The sequence below is a fragment of the Entelurus aequoreus genome, linkage group LG07 (genome assembly GCF_033978785.1).
Source record: "Entelurus aequoreus isolate RoL-2023_Sb linkage group LG07, RoL_Eaeq_v1.1, whole genome shotgun sequence".
In the NCBI taxonomy this organism is placed as follows: Eukaryota; Metazoa; Chordata; class Actinopteri; order Syngnathiformes; family Syngnathidae; genus Entelurus; species Entelurus aequoreus.
In genome coordinates, this window is record NC_084737.1 from 75,270,171 (window position 1) to 75,290,875 (window position 20,705).

Consider the following 20,705-nt stretch of genomic DNA (forward strand, 5'->3'; position numbering starts at 1 on the left):
AAAATAATTAATTAATCCAATTTTAACCACAATCCAGACTTGGACTCAAATCAAGCACATTCCCAGCCCGTGGCACTAGAAGAAGGCAACAGTGTCTTTAAGCCCCATGCAGCAGCACCCGCTACTGCCAGAAGCCATTGTGTATGCCAAGAGACAGAATAGTAAAGTAATGCGTAAAAGCTGAAATGGTAATACTAATAATGAACAAAAACACAAAGATTTGCCTATAACTATATGCATGACACGCTCCAACACTGTGTTTATAGAGGTGCTCAAAAAAATCAATATACATCCAAATAAAAATAAATAAAAATTTAAATTCAAAATCTATTCATAATTTGGGAGAATCGATTTAAAATCCATCCATCCATCCATCCATTTTTCTACCGCTTGTCCCTTACAGGGTCGCGGGGGGTGCTGGAGCCTATCTCAGCTGCATTTGGGCGGGAGGCGTGGTACACCCTAGACCAGGGGTCGGCAACCTTTACCACTCAAAGAGCCATTTTGGAAAGTTTCACAAATTAAAGAAAACAATGGGAGCCACAAAAAATTTTTGAAAATTTAAAATGAAAAACACCACATACAAAGCTTAAATCGCTTTGCGCTATGTTAACCAGGGGTCTATGACACACGCACCGGCACGCATCTTAATAAGGAAATTTAATGTTAGTGCGGCCCGCGACTTTTAATTGAATGGCGCTTGATAGCGTCTTTCTTGCCAACCCTCTCAATTTTCCGGGAGACTCCCAAATTTCAGGACGTGCTGGCACTGCTTTTAGCGCCCTCTACAGCCTGCCCAAACAGCGTACCTGCTTGGCCACATGTTGAATGTAGCTTTTGCTTGATCACGTAAGTGCCAGCAAGGCATACTTGTTCAACAGCCACACAGCTTACACTGACGGTAGTCGTACAAAAACAACTTTAACACTGTTACGTTACAAGTATGCGCAACACTTTGAACCCACACCAAAAAAGAATGACAAACACATTTCTGGAGAACATCTGCACTGTAACACAACATAAACACAACACAACAAATACCCAGAATCCCATGCAGCACTAACTCTTCCGCTCAGCCAACGCACGGAGAGGGGTTGGGGGGGGTTGATGTGTGGGGGGGTTTGGTGGTAGCGGGGGTGTATAATGTAGACCGGAAGAGTTAGGGCTGCATGGGATTCTGGGTATTTGTTGTGTTGTGTTACGGTGCGGATGTTCTCCAGAAATGTTTTTGTCATTCTTTTTTGGTGTGGGTTCACAGTGTGGCGCATATTTGTAACGTAACAGTGTTAAAGTTAACTTTTTAACTTTAACTTATACGGCCACCGTCAGTGTAAGCTGTGTGGCTGTTGAGCAAGTATGCCTTGCTGTCGCCTACGTGTGCAAGTAAAAGCAACATATAACATGTGGCCGGGCTGGCACGCTGTTTGTAAATGCTATAGAGGACAATTAATGCAGTGCCATTAGGGCACGCCCTTGATTAAGTAATTAAAGTGAAAATAGGATAATATTTACCCTGGGAGATTTCTAGGAGAGGCAGTTTGCTGGGAAAATCGGGGGGGGTCGTTGGAAAACCGGGAGGGTCGGCAAGTATGCAGCTGAGCCGCATCAGAGTGGTCAAAGAGCCGCATGCGGCTCCGGAGCCGCGGGTTGCCGACCCCTGCCCTAGACAAGTCACCACCTGATTGTTTTTAATTTTGGTTTTTTTTGCAATTTATTTTTGTAAATATATTTTTGGAATTTTAATGTTTGGGGTTTTTTTGCAATTTATTTTTGTAAATGCATTTTTGGAATAAAAAACATTGAACACCTATTATTGATATTAATATTATTACAATTATTATTGACAATGTTGCTTTTAAAAACATATGGTTTTTTTTTTATTCCTAAGTATCGTAAAGTTGGGATAGGGTTGGAGTTTCTCTATTTTCTTTTACTACGTAAACATTCTGTGATTTTTGTAAATAACGTTTTAAAAAATGTAAACAATTTTTTTTTTTTAACCAACACTGCGTGTATAGAGCATTTGTCCGCAGCCAAGAGGAGCATTGGTAACCTGTAACCTGTTTTGAAAAGTTTTTATTGTAATCTATATACTAAATAATATATTACGAGAATCATGCTGCTGTCTGTGTTGGTCCTGCGATGAGGTGGCAACTTGTCCAGACTGCACCCCGCCTTACGCCCGAGTGCAGAAAACGGATGGATGGATGGATGGATGGATGGATGGATATTGAATCCAGAATCGATAGGTTGATTGGCAACACTAAATTGGCCCTAGTGTGTGAATGTGTGTGAATGTTGTCTGTCTATCTGTGTTGGCCCTGTGATGAGGTGGCGACTTGTCCAGGGTGTACCCCGCCTTCCGCCCGAATGCAGCTGAGATAGGCTCCAGCACCCCCGCGACCCCGAAAGGGACAAGCGGTAGAAAATGGATGGATGGATGGATTTCAAATTGAATCGTCACCCCAAGAGTTGGAATCCAATCGAATCGTGAGGTGTCCAAAGATTCCAACCTGTAATGTTTTACTGAACATAATGAATAATTGTAAGAATTTGTATTTCATTATTATTGTGTCCATAATTGAGCAGCCCTACCTCAAATGCACACAGACACCATTAATCAACAATTAATTCTGCACCATCAACCACTTCCTCGACGATCACAAAATCAATCACTCATTTATTACGGGCAGATAGAAAACAACCAACATTTTTCTTTTCAAATACTGTATGATACAACTAGTACAAAACCAAAACCAACTGGCACACCTATTTTCACCCGCACAGTCTTTCTCTGTAAAGTTCACCAACATGGGAGGTGCAGTGATTTGAGAAAAATCTATGAATTTCAATGAACTATCTAAGATAAATGATTGTATGAATCCCATAGCAGAGAAACCAAGAGCACTCTCACATCTTTAATATACAGTCAATAAAAAATTAAGTAAAACACAGATTTTACAGGTCTAGTAAACAACAAGCTATGGTTGCGTGGACAAATAAATCAATATATTTCCAGTTTTAAAACAGCTATAACAATACATAATAATATATTAAGCCAAGTACACATTTAGGCATTTATATGACTACTATTTATTATAGTAATTATTCTGTCTTCTCACTTGGCCCTATTCACAAAGGTTAAGGATACGACCACGAGGTAACAGAAGAAGGCAAGCTAAACGACGCCTGTGCATACATTGTGTAACCTGGGTCTTTTATAAAGTATACAGTATTGTTTCTTTGTTGCCTAGAGGGTTGCCTAGACTGGTGTCTCGAACTATTCCCTAGTGACTACACAATGCAAATATGGGACAAGCAAAATAAATTCCCTGTTGGTGCTATCATTCTTCACAGATTAAAGGCCTACTGAAATGAATTATTTTTATCCATTCTATGTGTCATACTTGATCATTTCGCGATATTGCCATATTTTTGCTGAAAGGATTTAGTAGAGAAAATCGACGATAAAGTTCGCAACTTTTGCTCACTGATTTAAAAAAAAGCCTTGCCTGTACCGGAAGTAGCGTGACGTCACAGGAGCTAGTATTCCTCACAATTCCCCGTTGTTTACAATGGAGCGAGAGAGATTCTGAGCGACAAAGCGACGATTACCCCATTAATTTGAGCGAGGATGAAAGATTCGTAGATGAGGAACGTTACAGTGAAGGACTAGAGAGGCAGTGATGGACGTATCTTTTTTCGCTCTGACCGTAACTTAGGTACAAGCTGGCTCATTGGATTCCACACTCTCTCCTTTTTCTATTGTGGATCACGGATTTGTATTTTAAACCACCTCGGATACTATATCCTCTTGAAAATGTGAGTCGAGCACGCAAAATGGACATTTAAAGTGACTTTTATCTCCACGACAATACATCGGTGACACACTTAGCTACTGAGCTAACGTGATAGCATCGTTCTCAAATGAAGATAGAAACAAAATAAATAAACCCCTGACTGGAAGGATAGACAGAAGATCTACAATACTATTAAACCATGTACATGTAACTACACGGTTAAAAATTGTCAGCCTGGTAAGGCTTAACAATGCTGTTGCTAACGACGCTAAGGCTAATTTAGCAACTTAGCAACTGGACCTCACAAAACTATGATAAAAACATTAGCGCTCCACCTACGCCAGCCAGCCCTCATCTTCCCATCAACAGCCGTGCTCACCTGCGTTCCAGCGATCGACGGTGCGACGAAGGACTTCATCCGTGGGTTTGGCGGCAAGCATAGGCTAGGCGTACTAAGTAGTCCTTGTTGTGTTGCTGTAAGTATTGTACTTAGCCGCTAATACACCGATCGATCCCACCTACAACGTTCTTCTTTGCAGCCTCCATTGTTCATTAAACAAATTGCAAAAGATTCACTAACACAGACGTCCAGAATACTGTGGAATTTTGTCGAAGAAAACAAGAGGTTTTTGTATCGGGTCGATGGGGTCCAACCACTTCCGTGGATTTTGTGACGTCACGCGCATAAATCATATCCAAAGGAGTTTTTCAACCGGAAGTGTGGCGGGAATTTTAAAATTGCACTTTATAAGTTAACCCGGCCGTATTGGCATGTGTTTCAATGTTAAGATTTCATCATTAGTATATAAACTATCAGACTGCGTGGTTGGTACTAGTGGCTTTCAGTAGGCCTTTAAGCAGGTTGTAACAGTAGAGTGTGGTTATTATTTTCCCTACTGAGACTTTATGAGTGTAATGTCACCAGCTAATGGGATTTGAGTGAGGTGCTTTTTAGTCATTTAGTAAAGGCACATTTAAACATTTTCAACCAAAAATTTACAATGATTGACTTTTGCTACACTCATTAGTTTGGCCACTGCTGCAACATTCTTCTCAAATCTGTTGAAATAGGGCTTGTAGGATATGCGCTTGCAAAATGTCTTTCCTGTTGGCATAAATTTAAGCACACAACATATCTACACAGAAAAACATAATACTAAACTGGCCCAAAGGCAGTGATTCAAGCAAACAAGGATATTTCATTTGCATCATAACAGATGTAAAACCCAGTGTGAGTATTATTGCCTAATTAATGTAGGTGTGAACAGTTTCTACTACCAAGCACCATTGTTTCAACATTACCAGAAAGGAGTGAAAGGATTTTGTGGCTGCCCTCTTGTGCACTGCTGGAGAAAGTACAACAATTATCTATGTATGGCAGACAAATTCCACCAAGCAGACACTTACTTAAAGGCCTACTGAAATGAGATTTTCTTATTTAAACGGGGATAGCAGGTCCATTCTATGTGTCATACTTGATCATTTCGCGATATTGCCATATTTTTGCTGAAAGGATTTAGTAGAGAACATCGACGATAAAGTTCGCAACTTTTGGTCGCTGATAAAAAAGCCTTGCCTGTACCGGAAGTAGCGTGACGTCACAGGTTGTGGAGCTCCTCACATCTGCACATTGTTTACAATCATGGCCACCAGCAGCGAGAGCGATTCGGACCGAGAAAGCGACGATTTCCCCATTAATTTGAGCGAGGATGAAAGATTTGTGGATGAGGAAAGTGAAAAAGAAGGACTAGAGGGCATTGGAAGCGATTCAGATAGGGAAGATGCTGTGAGAGGCGGGTGGGACCTGATATTCAGCTGGGAATGACTAAAACAGTAAATAAACACAAGATATATATATATACTCTATTAGCCACAACACAACCATGCTTATATTTAATATGCCACAAATTAATCCCGCATAACAAACACTTCCCCTCTCCCGTCCATATAACCCGCCAATACAAATCAAACACCCGCACAACACACTCAATCCCACAGCCCAAAGTACCGTTCACTTCCGCAAAGTTCATACAGCACATATATTTCCCCAAAGTCCCCAAAGTTACGTACGTGACATGCACATAGCGGCACGCACGTACGGGCAAGCGATCAAATGTTTGGAAGCCGCAGCTGCGTACTCACGGTACCGCGTATCCAACTCAAAGTCCTCCTGGTAAGAGTCTCTGTTGTCCCAGTTCTCCACAGCTTTCTAATTTGCTGTCTCCATTGTTCATTAAACAAATTGCAAAAGATTCACCAACACAGATGTCCAGTATACTGTGGAATTTTGCGATGAAAACAGACGACTTAATAGCTGGCCACAATGGTGTCCCAAAATGTCCGCTACAACCCGTGACGTCACGCGCAGACGTCATCATACCGAGACGTTTTCAGCAGGATATTTTGCGGGAAATTTTAAATTGCACTTTACTAATCTAACCCGGCCGTATTGGCATGTGTTGCAATGTTAAGATTTCATCATTGATATATAAACTATCAGACTGCGTGGTCGGTAGTAGTGGCTTTCAGTAGGCCTTTAACTACCTGCTCTACGTGCTGACCCAAATCACTGTATTTCTTTAAAAAGTGGCCTCCTCTCCAACAGATACCAGGCCTCGCCCTAAATAAACACCTGCTTTCCCCCCCCTTGTGTACCCTTTACACTTTTACAAATGCAGATAGATTTATACATTATACCTATTATATAATACATATGTATTATATAAATATATATTTGTTTTAATATAATATTATTATATTGTTGTTATTATTTATTTTTTGCACAATTCGGCTACCAAGTCAAAAAGCTTGGACACCCCTGCTGTAGAGTTAGCAGCTTGTAGTACTGACAGAACTCTGTTTGCGCCTTTAAAAAGTACCAAATTCAGTACCCATCCCTAGTTTTACTTGACATACAGTCATGTGAAAAAAAAACAAAAAAACAGGTAGTGTTCTATTTTTTTACATGACTGCAAATTAAATTTGTGTTTGAGTTTAAACAAACATAATGATTTGGAAATGGCAGACATGCTATGTATTACATCAGGGGTCACCAACCTTTTTGAAAGCAAGAGCTACTTCTTGGGTAGTGATTAATGCGAAGGGCTACCAGTTTGATACACACTTCAATAAATTGCCAGAAATAGCCAATTTGCTCAATTTACCTTTAACTCTATGTTATTATTAATAATTAATGATATTTACACTTAATTGAACGGTTTAAAAGAGGAGAAAACACGAAAAAAAAAGACAATTAAATTTTGAAACATAGTTTATCTTCAATTTCGACTCTTTAAAATTCAAAATTCAACCGAAAAAAAGAAGAGAAAAACTTAAAAAAATAATTTATGGAACATCATTAGTAATTTTTCCTGATTAAGATTAATTTTAGAATTTTGATGGCAGGTTTTAAATAGGTTAAAATACAATCTACACTTTGTTAGAATATATAACAAATTGGACCAAGCTATGACGGCGTGGCGAAGTTGGTAGAGTGGCCGTGCCAGCAATCGGAGGGTTGCTGGTTACTGGGGTTCAATCCCCACCTTCTACCATCCTAGTCACGTCCGTTGTGTCCTTGGGCAAGACACTTCACCCTTGCTCCTGATGGCTGCTGGTTAGCGCCTTGCATGGCAGCTCCCACCATCAGTGTGTGAATGTGTGTGTGAATGGGTGAATGTGGAAATACTGTCAAAACGCTTTGAGTACCTTGAAGGTAGAAAAGCGCTATACAAGTATAACCCATTTATCATTTATTTATCATATATTTCTAACAAAGACAAATCATTATTTCTTCTAGAATTTCCAGAACAAAAATTTTAAAAGAAATTCAAAAGACTTTGAAATAAGATTTAAATTTGATTCTACAGATTTTCTAGATTTGCCAAAATAATTTTTTTTAATTTTAATCATAATAAGTTTGAAGAAATATTTCACAAATATTCTTCGTAGAAAAAACAGAAGCTAAAATGAAGAATTAAATTAAAATGTATTTATTATTCTTTACAATAAAACAAATACATTTACTTGAACATTGATTTAAATGGTCAGGAAAGAAGAGGAAGGAATTTAAAAGGTAAAAAGGTATATGTGTTTAAAAATCCTAAAATCATTTTTAAGTTTGTATTTTTTCTCTAAAATTGTCTTTCTGAAAGTTATGAGAAGCAAAGTAAAAAAATTAATGAATTTATTTAAACAAGTGAAGACCAAGTCTTTAAAATATTTTCTTGGATTTTCAAATTCTATTTGAGTTTTGTCTCTCTTAAAATTAAAAATGTCGAGCAAAGCGAGACCAGCTTGCTAGTAAATAAATAACATTTAAAAAATAGAGGCAGCTCACTGGTAAGTGCTGCTATTTGAGCTATTTTTAGAACAGGCCAGCGGGCTACTCATCTGGTCCTTACGGGCTACCTGGTGCCCGCGGGCACCGCGTTGGTGACCCCTGTATTACATGTATATACATAGCATGTCTTCCAATTATAATATCCCCAAAGTTATATAATCATTAGACCACAGGTGTCATACTCAAGGCGGCCAGAAATAATAGGCTGGAAATAATATGCATCAATAAAGCACTTTCTGGCAAAATGCATTTTTGTTTTTCCAATTTAACAGACAAAATGTACTGAATGCAATTGCATATTTTCTAAACTTTATCTAATTATGCAACAACATATTCCAAGCATTTATTTTGGTTATCACAAATAAATACTTAAATATCTGCTTGTCACCTTGACTTATGATTTCAAAGCAAGTTTTTCAACAATCTGTTGGTAAAGAAAAATACAATAATCAAACAATTGCTTTAAATTGTGTAACACATGTTCATTTTGGGGTGGGGTGGCGTGGCTCAGACGGTAGAGCGGCCATCCAGCAACTTGAGGGTTCCTGGTTCGAATCTAGCTTTCGCCATCCTAGTTACGGCCGTTGTGTCCTTGGGAAAGAGACTTCACCCACCTTGCTCCCAGTGCTGCTCACCCTGGTGTATGAATGTGTATGAATATCTGGTGGTGGAAGGAGGGGCTGTAGCGCAAATTGGCAGCCACGTTTCCGGCAATCTACCCCTAGGCAGCTGTGGCTACAAATGTAGCTTACCGCCATCATGAAACTATTAGTATTACTTTTTTATATACTGTTACTGAGGGCAGCCATAATTGTGATTTGGCCCTCAAAAAATAGGAGTTTGCCATCCCTGCATTGGACAAATGGTCAATGACTTATTGGTAATTACTGGCTAAGCTTCTTTCAGCCATGGCACTTCAAATATGCTTTGCTTGATGGCAGCCATGTTTTTCAACAAATCTTGCTCAAATTTCACAGAATTAAAAAAATTATCCAACAGAAAAATAATAGCACAGGCCACAAGTTGGGGTGCAGGTTTTAATGAAATGTCACTTTTTTGTGTGCAGTGGTTCAGGAGTAGAAAGGCTACACAATGTAGTGTTCTAATGTTTTCACATGATTATACTGTTAGATAAATTAAACAAATACCTTACCCCTTAACCAACCCATACCTAATTCTACCAAATAAACATCACTATAAAATAGGAGTGCACGATTAATCGACATCGAACCGACATCAAGGTTTAATTAGTGCAATAAATAACCACAAAAAGCTGAGGTTTTTGTTTTGTTTTTCTCCACCGTCACCAGAGTTTGAGTGACAGACATGGAGAAAGACGTCTCACTCTGTGCTTCGCTCTCATAATTTCCTTGCCCTGATGTGGGATCTGAACCGAGGATGTCGTTGTGGCTTGTGCAGCCCTTTGACACACTTCTGATTTAGGGCTATATAAATAAACATTGATTGATTGATTGAAGTTGCAAACAGCCCCTTTAATTGCACAATTATTAAATATTATGATTAGATTACATTAACATTGTATAGTTTGTATTGCAGTGTTTCCCACACATTAATTTATTTGTGGCGGCCCGCCACGAAAGAATTACGTCCGCCACAAATATTTTTATTTTTTATTTTTTGTCCTGTCCAGCTTCTCAGGCAAATCATATAGTTGATGTAGATGCCCATATAGGCTGTTCAGATTTACTTTACAAAAGAGAAGTGTAGGATACTTCTCTTGTTGCCTTATTTGTATTTGACCACTACTGTTTTCTGTTTATTTGTTACTGACTGTGGCAGGACACCTCTGCCTCTGTTTCACTTTATGTTGCTGGTAAATAATATGGTTGTAGTAGTAGGCTAAAGTTAAATTATTTAGTATGCACTAATTAAAGGGGCATAGCTTTAAGAGACATTTTAGCTTTTATATTTTATAAGATATATTTTTTGTAAGAACCACAATTAATAAATATATTTCAGTTAATATTTAATTGTTCAAATCTGTATATAAATATGTACATAAAGTGTTGTAATTATATTGTAAAATGGATGGATGGATGGATGGACGTTTAAAACAAAACTGTTATTATTCATTAGTAAGTATACATTTTTTTAGCCTTTTTAGAGAAAATCATATCATTGTAGTAAATTATGCAAATTACTCGATGTCATGGTGACCACGCTCATAGCCACGCCTCCACCGCCACAGGTATCTTGGCAGTTTATGGGAAACACTGTATTGGTTATTTGTTGAGTTTAAGAGCATGATGTAGACAAAAGCTCTAAGTATGTCTGCATAAAGGCAATATTTTTAAAAGTAAATGATTGCATATTGTTCTAATGTGTGGCACTTTGAGACAATAAGACGTTGATTGACAGTCTAAAAGTAACATGTCTTCAATAACTTCTTATTTTCACAGTTTTATGCATTTTTATGTATCAAATAGGGTTGTACGGGAAACCGCCATTAATATAGTACCGCGATACTAATTAATTATATTCAGTACTGTACCGCCTCTACAAAGTACAAGCAACCCCCCCACGCCCCCTCCCTTTTTTAATGGGCATGACGGCGCGTCGTCGTCGCGTCGTGGCATTGCTAGTTTTACAAGCAGAGTAGCATGTTCGGCAGCGCACAATCACAGAGTACTTACCAGCAGACACAGTGTGTAGCCAGAAAAGGGAGAATGGATGCATTTTGGCTTAAAAATTAAAGTTTAAGGTGAAGCTATAACACTGAAACGCCCTCAGGAAGAGGTGCTTTAAGACATGGCTATCTAGCTAGCGGCTAAAATCCATCCGCAGTCTGCAGTGTTTTAGCTACTTCTCAATCACTAATCCTCGCCTCCATGGCAACAAATAAAGTAAGTTTCTTACAAGTATCATCCCTGCAGGACGAGGAATAGCTAAACATGCTTCACTACACACCGTAGCTCTAATGACACCGGTGAGCTACGGTACTTGAATGTAAACAAATGCCATGGGTAGATATACTCCTGACATCCACTATAATGATACAAAGTAAAGGAGCGTATCTAGTCGATACTATGATTACATCGATTTTTTTAGCATCACAAAATCTTTTTTAGTTTTTTATAAATGTATATTATGTTTATAAACTCAAGAAATATGTCTTTGGACACATGAGGACTTCAATTTATTTATTGTATTTAGTTTATTAAGGATCCCCATTAGTCTACACCGCAGTGGAGACTATTCTTCCTGGGGTCCAGTCAATTATGACCAATGTATGATCCTGTAACTACTTTGTATCGGATCGATACCCAAATTTGTGGTATGATCCAAAACTAATGTAAAGCATGCAAACAACAGAAGAATAAGTGATTATTACATTTTAACAGAAGTGTAGTTTGAACATGTTGAAACAGAAAATAACCAGATATTAACAGTAAATGAACAAGTAGATTAATAATCAATTTTTACAGTTCCTCTTTTATAATGTTGACAAAATAACAGAATGGAAAATGACACAATATGTTACTGCATATGTCAGCAGACTAATTAGGAGCCTTTGTTTGCTTACTTACTAATAAAAGAAAAGTTGTCTTGTATGTTCACTATTTTATTTAAGGTAAAAATTGCAAAAAGAAACATACAGTATGTTTAATGTACCGGTACCAAAATATTGGTATTGCGACAACATCCATCCATCCATTTTCTACCGTTTATCCCTTTTGGGGTCGCACTAGTATCAAATACAAAAATCGCAAATCAAATTGTAATTTTGGAGAGAGAAAAAACTCGCAATTTAAGTTTTTTCTTAAAATCGTGAAGCCCTTACTATAAAGGTAAGAATAAGATACATGTATTAATATGGTATGTTCAACTATATTTACAGTGTTTCCCATAAACTGCCAAGATACCTGTGGCGGTGGGGGCGTGGCTATGGGCGTGGTCATCATGACATCATCGAGTAATTTGCATAATTTACTACAATGATTAGATTTTCTCTAAAAAGGCTCAAAAACTTTATACTTACTAATTAATAACAGTTTTGTTTTTAACATCCATCCATCCATCCATCCATCCATCCATTTTACAATATAATTACAACACTTTATGTACATATTTATATACAGATTTGAACAATAAGTTATTCACTGAATTATATTTATTAATTGTGGTTCTTACAAAAAATATATCTTATAAAATATAAAAGCTAAAATGTCTCAAAGCTCTGCCCCTTTAATTAGTGCATACTAAATAAGTTAACTTTAGCCTACTACTACAACCATATTATTTACCAGCAACATAAAGTGAAACAGAGGCAGAGGTGTCCTGCCACAGTCAGTAACAAATAAACAGAAAACAGTAGTGGTGGTAGATAGACACAGATCTTCATCAAACATCTGATCCACTGAACAAAGAGCTCCAAAAATCTTGAACTTTAGACTGCCATCAGTTTTACTCCCTACACTTAACCATGTGTTTCCTACTGCCTGCAGACTTTGCACCCTTTGTTATATACACATGTTGTGTTTGTAATATAAATACATTTAATAAAGTCAAATACAAATAAGGCAACAAGAGAAGTATCCTACACTTCTCTTTTGTAAAGTAAATCTGAACAGCCGATATGGGCATCTACATCAACTATATGATTTTTTAATTTATTTATTTGTGGCGGACGTAATTCTTTCGTGGCGGGCCGCCACAAATAAATGAATGCGTGGGAAACTCTGATTTAACAATACAGTATATGCAATAACATTAACGAGTAATAGGACAGGGTCAGGAAGGACCCTGTGTCAAAGACCCACCCACTATGAGCCACCAACAGGGTGGGAGAAATGTTTTTTCCTGATGTGGACGTTTTTGACGGTCACAAGCTGAACAGGCAAAAGAACATTCCCAGTCTTTGCTGAGGCAGTTAAATTCCGTGGGAGGTGACTTTCAGAAACTCACAGCTTAAGATCACAAAACAGATGTGCCTGCATGTCTTGGTGCACCAATAGGGAAGCTGCAGCACTTATGTGGCGAAATCACCATAAATCATCAGTGCTAGATGAACTCTGTCCTATTCTTTATTTGATCTTGCTGGCATTCTGTCATAACTCATACTTTGGACAACTTAGAGGGGCAGTACCAGACTTAAAAGTGTTTAGAAAAAGTTGTTAATACATAGGCGCCGATCTACATTTCTGCCAGTGGGTGCTCGGTGTGTGTGTGTATTAGTGTTGTCCCGATACCAATATTTTGGTACCGGTACCGGTATATCGGTACTTTTTGGTACTTTTCTAAATTAAGGGGACCACAAAAAATGTAATTATTGGCTTTATTTTAACAAAAAAATCTTACGGTACAAATGTTTCTTATTGCAATTTTAGTCAGTGGCCTAGTGGTTAGAGTGTCCGCCCTGAGATCGGTAGGTTGTGAGTTCAAACCCCGGCCGAGTCATACCAAAGACTATACAAATGGGACCCGTTACCTCCCTGCTTGGCATTCAGCATCAAGGGTTGGAATTGGGGGTTGAATCACCAAAAATGATTCCCGGGCGCGGCCACCGCTGCTACCCACTGCTCCCCTCAACCTTCCAGGAGGGTGAACAAGGGGATGGGTCAAATGCAGAGGACAAATTTCACCACACCTAGTGTGTGTGTGACAATCATCGGTACTTTAACTTTACTTTAATTGTGTCCTTAAATAAAATAGTGAACATACAAGACAACTTGTCTTTTAGTAGTAAGTAAACAAACACTTGATTGATTGAAACTTTTATTAGTAGATTGCACAGTAGAGTACATATTCTGTACAATTGACCACTAAATGGTAACACCCGAATAAGTTTTTCAACTTGTTTAATTTGGGGTCCACGTTAATCAATTCATGGTAAAACAAAGGCTCCTAATTTAGCTGCTGACGTATACAGTAACATATTGTGTCATTGATCATTCTATTATTTTGTAAAAAAAATTATTAAGGACAAGTGGTAGAAAATTAATTATTAATCTACTTGTTCATTTACTGTTAATATCTGCTTACTTTCTCTTTTAACATGTTCTATCTACACTTATGTTAAAATGTAATAATCACTTATTCTTCTGTTGTCTGATACTTTAAATTGGTTTTGGATGATACCACAAATTTGGGCATCAATCCGATACCAAGTAGTTACAGGATCATACATTGGTCATATTCAGAGTCCTCATGTGTCCAGCAAGGACAAATAGATTGAAAAACAGTTTCTATCCTAGAGCTGTTATTGCCCTAAACCATGAATTGATTAACGTGGACCCCGACTTAAACAAGTTGAAAAACTTATTCGGGTGTTACCATTTAGTGGTCAATTGTACGGAATATGTACTGTACTGTGCAATCTACGAATAAAAGTCTCAATCAATCAATCAAAAACTCTGCACGTACCTGAACACCCACCAGTTTATTAACTTGCTTACCTCTGATAGAGATCTGCTTTGCAATGTTTTTAACATTTTATTATGTTTTTAAATAAATAAATACAAATTTAGAGACTGTGTGGGTGTCAGGGGGACTGCATTAGAGTGGTTCAGATCCTACCTGTCAGAAAGGTCCTTCTCTGTCAGGCTGGGGGACGCCACCTCTTCTTCTGCTCCGCTTTACTGTGGTGTCCCCCAGGGATCTATTCTAGGCCCCATCTTGTTCGCTCTATATCTCCTCCCGATTGGAGAGATTTTTAAGAGGCATGGAGTGTCTTATCACTTTTATGCAGACTGCCAAATGTATATGCCGATTTCAAAAGGCCACGGCCCCCTGACACCCCTTCTCAACTGTCTATGCGACGTCAAGGCTTGGTTAGCCCAGAATTTTTTAATAATGAATGAGGGAAAAACAGAAATTTTAGTTTTTGGGCCGGCCCTCACTGACTTGGGACCATTGCAAAATTAGGTGCGTCCCAAAGTCACCAGCCTTGGCGTCACTATAGACAGCGATTTTAAACTTGACAAACAAGTCAATGGCGTTTTAAAATCGTGTTTTTATCATCTTCGTCTTTTAGCAAAGGTAAAAACGTTTTTATCTTTTAACCTTTTTGAACAAGTCGTGCATGCTTTTATTTCAAGTCGCCTGGAATACTGCGATGCACTTTATGCTCTCTCCCGGTTGCAGTTAGTCCAGAACGCGGCAGCACGACTTTTAACAGAGGCCAGGAAACGCCAGCATATAATCCCAATTCTTGAGAGTTTGCACTGGCTCCCTGTTCATTTTAGAATTCATTGTAAAACCTTGCTGTTTGTTTTGAAAGCTTTAAATGGACTGGCACCTCAGTATATCTCGGACCTCATTCAAATTTACACTCCAGTCTGAGGTCCGAGAGCCAGCTCCAGCTCGTGGTGCCCAAGACCAGACTTATAACCAGGGGAGACAGGGCCTTCTCTGTGGTCGGCCCTAAGCTCTGGAATACTCTGCCCCTCCATGTTCGAACTGCTCCCACAGTGGAGTGTTTTAAGTCTCGTCTTAAGACCCACTTTTATTCTCTGGCTTTTAACACTACGTGAGTTGTGTGGTCCTCTGTTGTCCTCTGTGTTTTTAAAATGTTGATTTCTTTTTACTGTTTTAATTGGTTTTACCCTTTAAAATTGTTTTTAATCATATTTATTTTATATTGGTTTTATATGTATTTATTTTTTGTTTTTATTCAGTCATTGGTGGAGCTAAGGATAATATTTTAATGTTGTTTTTAATATTGTTGTGCAGCACTTTGGAAACATTTTGTTGTTTAAATGTGCTATATATCAGGATATAAAATCAATATAGGTAAAACCCATATACTCTCATATAAATATAACCCACCAGGGGAAATCAGAAGTAGATACCCTCTGATATGGCAAACAGAGTCTTTTAAATACCTGGGCATTACTTTGCCAAAAGATCTAACAAAATTATCAGAATACAATTATCTACCCATACATAAAAAAATTAAAAAATGACATAGCAAGATGGAATTTAATTCCTTTTTTTAGCCTTAGTTCTAGAATTGATTCCAGTAAAATAAATGTACTGCCAAGACTGCTGTACCTATTTCAAGCCCTGCCAATAGAGATTAACCAAAACCAATTCAATGAATGGTACAAAATGCTATCAAGGTTTATATGGCAAAGTAAAAGGCCAAGAGTTTGTCTCAAAACTTTACAATTGGTCAAACAAAAGGGAGGATGGGGTTTATCCTGCCTCTGATATAACTATTTTGCAGCCCAGATGAGAGCAGTGATATGCTGGTGCAACCAGTCATACATTGCTCAATGGAAAATTATTGACGAAGAAATGCTCTCCATCCCCATACAAGCAATCCTGGCGGATAGCAATTTACAAACCCACATAAATAACATTGATAACCCCTGGGGGAAATGGACCCTTAAAGTGTGGAAAATGATTATAAAGGAATACAAACTGGAGAATGATATTGCATTTCTTAAATGGTGTGCCTATGATACAGAGTTTACACCTAATAAATTAGACTCAAGATTTAAAGGCTTACTGAAATGATTTTTTAAAATTTAAACGGGGATAGCAGATCCATTCTATGTGTCATACTTGATCATTTCGCGATATTGCCATATTTTTGCTGAAAGGATTTAGTAGAGAACATCGACGATAAAGTTTTGGTCGCTGATAAAAAAAGCCTTGCCTGTACCGGAAGTAGCGTGACGTCACAGGTTGAAGGGCTCCTCTCTTTTCCCCATTGTTTACAATGCAGCGAGAGCGATTCGGACCGAGAAAGCGACGATTACCCCATTAATTTGAGCGAGGATGAAAGATTTGCGGATGAGGAACGTAAGAGTGAAGGACTAGAGTGCAGTGCAGGACGTATCTTTTTTCGCTCTGACCGTAACTTAGGTACAAGGGTTCATTGGATTCCACACTTTCTCCTTTTTCTATTGTGGATCACGGATTTTTATTTTAAACCACCTCGGATACTATATCCTCTTGAAAATGAGAGTCGAGAACGCGAAATGGACATTCACAGTGACTTTTATCTCCACGACAATACATTGGCGAAGCTCTTTAGCTACGGAGCTAACGTGATAGCATCGGGCTTAAATGCAGATAGAAACAAAAGAAATAAACCCCTGACTGGAAGGATAGACAGAAAATCAACAATACTATTAAACCATGGACATGTAACTACACGGTTATTGCTTTGCAGCCTGGCGAAGGTTAACAATGCTGTTGCTAAGGACGCCATTGAAGGTAACTTATCTACCGGACCTCACAGAGCTAACGTGATAGCATCGGGCTTAAATGCAGATAGAAACAAAAGAAATAAACCCCTGACTGGAAGGATAGACAGAAAATCAACAATACTATTAAACCATGGACATGTAACTACACGGTTAATGCTTTCCAGCCTGGCGAAGCTTAACAATGCTGTTGCTAACGACGCCATTGAAGCTAACTTAGCTACGGGACCTCGTCAGAGCTATGATAAAAACATTAGCACTCCACCTACGCCAGCCCTCATCTGCTCATCAACACCCGTGCTCACCTGCGTTCCAGCGATCGACGGAGCAACGAAGGACTTCACCCGATCATAGATGCGGTCGGCGGCTAGCATCGGATAGCGCGTCTGCTATCCATCTCAAAGTCCTCCTGGTTGTGTTGCTGTAGTCCGCCGCTATTACACCGATCCCACCTACAGCTTTCTTCTTTGCAGTCTTCATTGCTCATTAAACAAATTGCAAAAGATTCACCAACACAGATGTCCAGAATACTGTGGAATTTTGCGATGAAATCAGAGCTTTTTGTATGGGATCCAATGGGGTCCGAATACTTCCGTTTCAACCATTGACGTCACACGCATACGTCATCATACAGAGACGTTTTCAACCGGAAGTTTTGCGGGAAATTTAAAATTGCACTTTATAAGTTAACCCGGCCGTATTGGCATGTGTTGCAATGTTAAGATTTCATCATTGATGTATAAACTATCAGACTGCGTGGTCGGTAGTAGTGGCTTTCAGTAGGCCTTTAAGGACTAGATATCCCAAGGGTATAACAGCTTTATGTAGTGTAATGAAAGATTAAAAAATGCTTAGTTTTGAAACTATTAAAAGGACATGTATATTAGAAAACCAAGACTTCTATCGATATTTGCAGTTGCGGCATTTTGTTAATATGAAGGTGAAAAGTGTCACAAAGACGAGTATATGTTTGATTGAACTGTTCACAAAAGCCTACAATTCAGAAATTATTGATAGAACCGTTTCATGCTTGTATAAGGGTCTGTTGAATATGAAATCATATTCAACTTCATATATTAAAACAAAATGGGAGAAGGAAGGAGGGATAACTATATCTGAGGAAGAATGGACAATAATATGGAAATATCAATGGACTTGTACCAGCTCACCCAAGTGGAGGGAGTTTGTCTGGAAAAGTTTGATCAGATTTTTTATTACACCTTCTCAGAAGTCTCACTATGATAACAACTCCCCTGCCTGCTGGACAAATTGTGGGAGTTCAAATGCAAATCACTACCATGTTTTCTGGGACTGCTCCACCATAAAGGACTATTGGAAAGAGATACACCAAGCCCTACAGGATATTTTCAAACGTGAAATACCCCTCGAAAGTAAAACTTTTTTTTGGACATGTACCTCAGGACTGGCTGAAGAAAGATAAACACTTAATGAATATCCTACTGGTGGCCTGTAAAAAAGACCATTACTGGGAAATGGATATCCCAGGAGAGCCCAACTTTGAAGCAATGGATGGAAACAACAATGGACATATATAAAATGGAGAAGATAACTGCCTTTATTAATTATAAATTGGAGAAGTGTACTTCATACTGGGAAAATTGGGTCAACTATGTTACGCCCCACAAACCTGACTTTAATTTTTCGAATTAGTGATTGTACTTCAAAAAAAAAAATAATAATAATAATAATAAGTGATTAATCACTTTTTTTTCTTTTTTTTTTTTGATTGTACTTAAAAAAAAATTTAAAAAAAGAAAGAAAAAAAAAGTGATTAATAACTTTTTTTTTCTTTCTTTTTTTTTTTTTTTTTGAAGTACAATCACTAATTCAAAAAATTAAAGTCAGGTTTATGGGGCGTAACATAGTTGACCCAATTTTCCCAGTATGAAGTATGTGTATATGTATGTATGTATATATTTATATGTATGTATGTGTGTGTACGTGTATATATATATATATATATATATATATATATATATATATATATATATATATATATATATATATATATATATATATATATATATGTTTATATTTTATTTCTGATTATTATTGTTATTAATATATTATTATTTCCTTTTTTTTCTTTTCTTTTTTTCTGTTTATTTAATTTAATCGATGTATTTGTAGATATTACTTTGTTGTTTTTGTTGTTGTTTCTTTTTTGGGGGGGGTGGGGAGGTGGTATGGATGGGATATAAACAAAAATATTTTGACATTTAGGGCAGACAATATATTGTCTGCCCTAAATGTTAATATAATTTAATATAATATTCACATAAATCATATATCTAAAGATATATGATTTATGTGAATATTATGTAATGGATAGGACGGTCTGATGCTGGATGTCAATGAAAAAAAATTGAATGTGCTATATAAATAAAGTGGATTGATTGGATTGGATTATTGTTTGTTGTCTTAAGTTTATTTTATGTAGGTTGGTTTAAAAGCACTGAGCTGGATTGCTGTCCAATTTCGTTGTTTCCATACAACAACAATAAAGGTATTCTGATTCTGATATTTCCTGAGTTTATAAACTTAATATAAATTTAAAAAAACAGAAATAAGATTTTTTTATGTTAAAAGGTATCGGTGTAATCATAGTAGTATCGACACAGTAGGCAAGTAGTGGGGGGAAAACTACCCCAATTGCCGAGTTGGCTGCTACCACGTTCTGTACAGAAATTGGTCTAATACATCAAGATAAGCTCCTGTAATCAGAGTTAAAGTAAACAAAGCAGTTTAAACAACTTTAAATGATACTTCTAAGCCATATTTATAATATAGAGTACACAGCTCTAACCCTGACAGGACATCATCAGGGACCTGCTTGACAGCTAACGTTAGCAATGTGGCTAAGAGGCGCAGGGCTAACTAGCACAGCCTAAAGGGAGTCAAACTGACATTTAAAACGCTCAACCGCGGCCAACATTTGACAAATAATAGCGGGTATGAAGAACGCTATGGAAACATCTCTTACCTGTCCGTCGTTCAGCAGCGTAAACGCGTTGACAAAGTCCAGGAAAAGGAACTTGCAGTGGAGCTTTGGGGTTTGACACAGAAGCGGAAGTCGCTAGCGGCGGGGGTGGGTATGGACGACTGACAGACATGACGGACAGCCAATCAGGTGTGAGGGCGGGTCTCCTCACTGACCAATAGTAATGCAGTTCGGCGGTTTGATAGGAATGGAATGGGTAGAGGAAAAAAACAACCCTAAAAAAAAGTGGTGCAATATGCAGGTCAGAGTGCACTTTTTAGGGGTGTGGGAAAAAATTGATTCGAATTCGAATCGCGATTCTCACGTTGTGCGATTCAGAATCGATTCTCATTTTTAAAAAAATCTATTTTTTATTTATTTATTTT

The 20,705-nt window shown here is 37.8% G+C and overlaps 1 protein-coding gene across 2 annotated transcripts in view; it reads right to left on the reverse strand.

Annotated features, from left to right (window-relative positions):
- osbpl2b (oxysterol binding protein-like 2b) overlaps nucleotides 1–20,478 on the reverse strand; it is a 54,776-nt gene extending 34,298 nt beyond the window's left edge. Inside the window, exon 1 of one of the 2 annotated variants that reach the window (XM_062054493.1) lies at nucleotides 20,323–20,478. The gene's annotated coding sequence lies outside the window, so the exon portion shown is untranslated. The remainder of the gene's footprint in view (nucleotides 1–20,322) is intronic. The other variant, XM_062054494.1, reaches the window with a different exon arrangement.
- Between the last annotated feature and the right edge of the window lie 227 nt (nucleotides 20,479–20,705).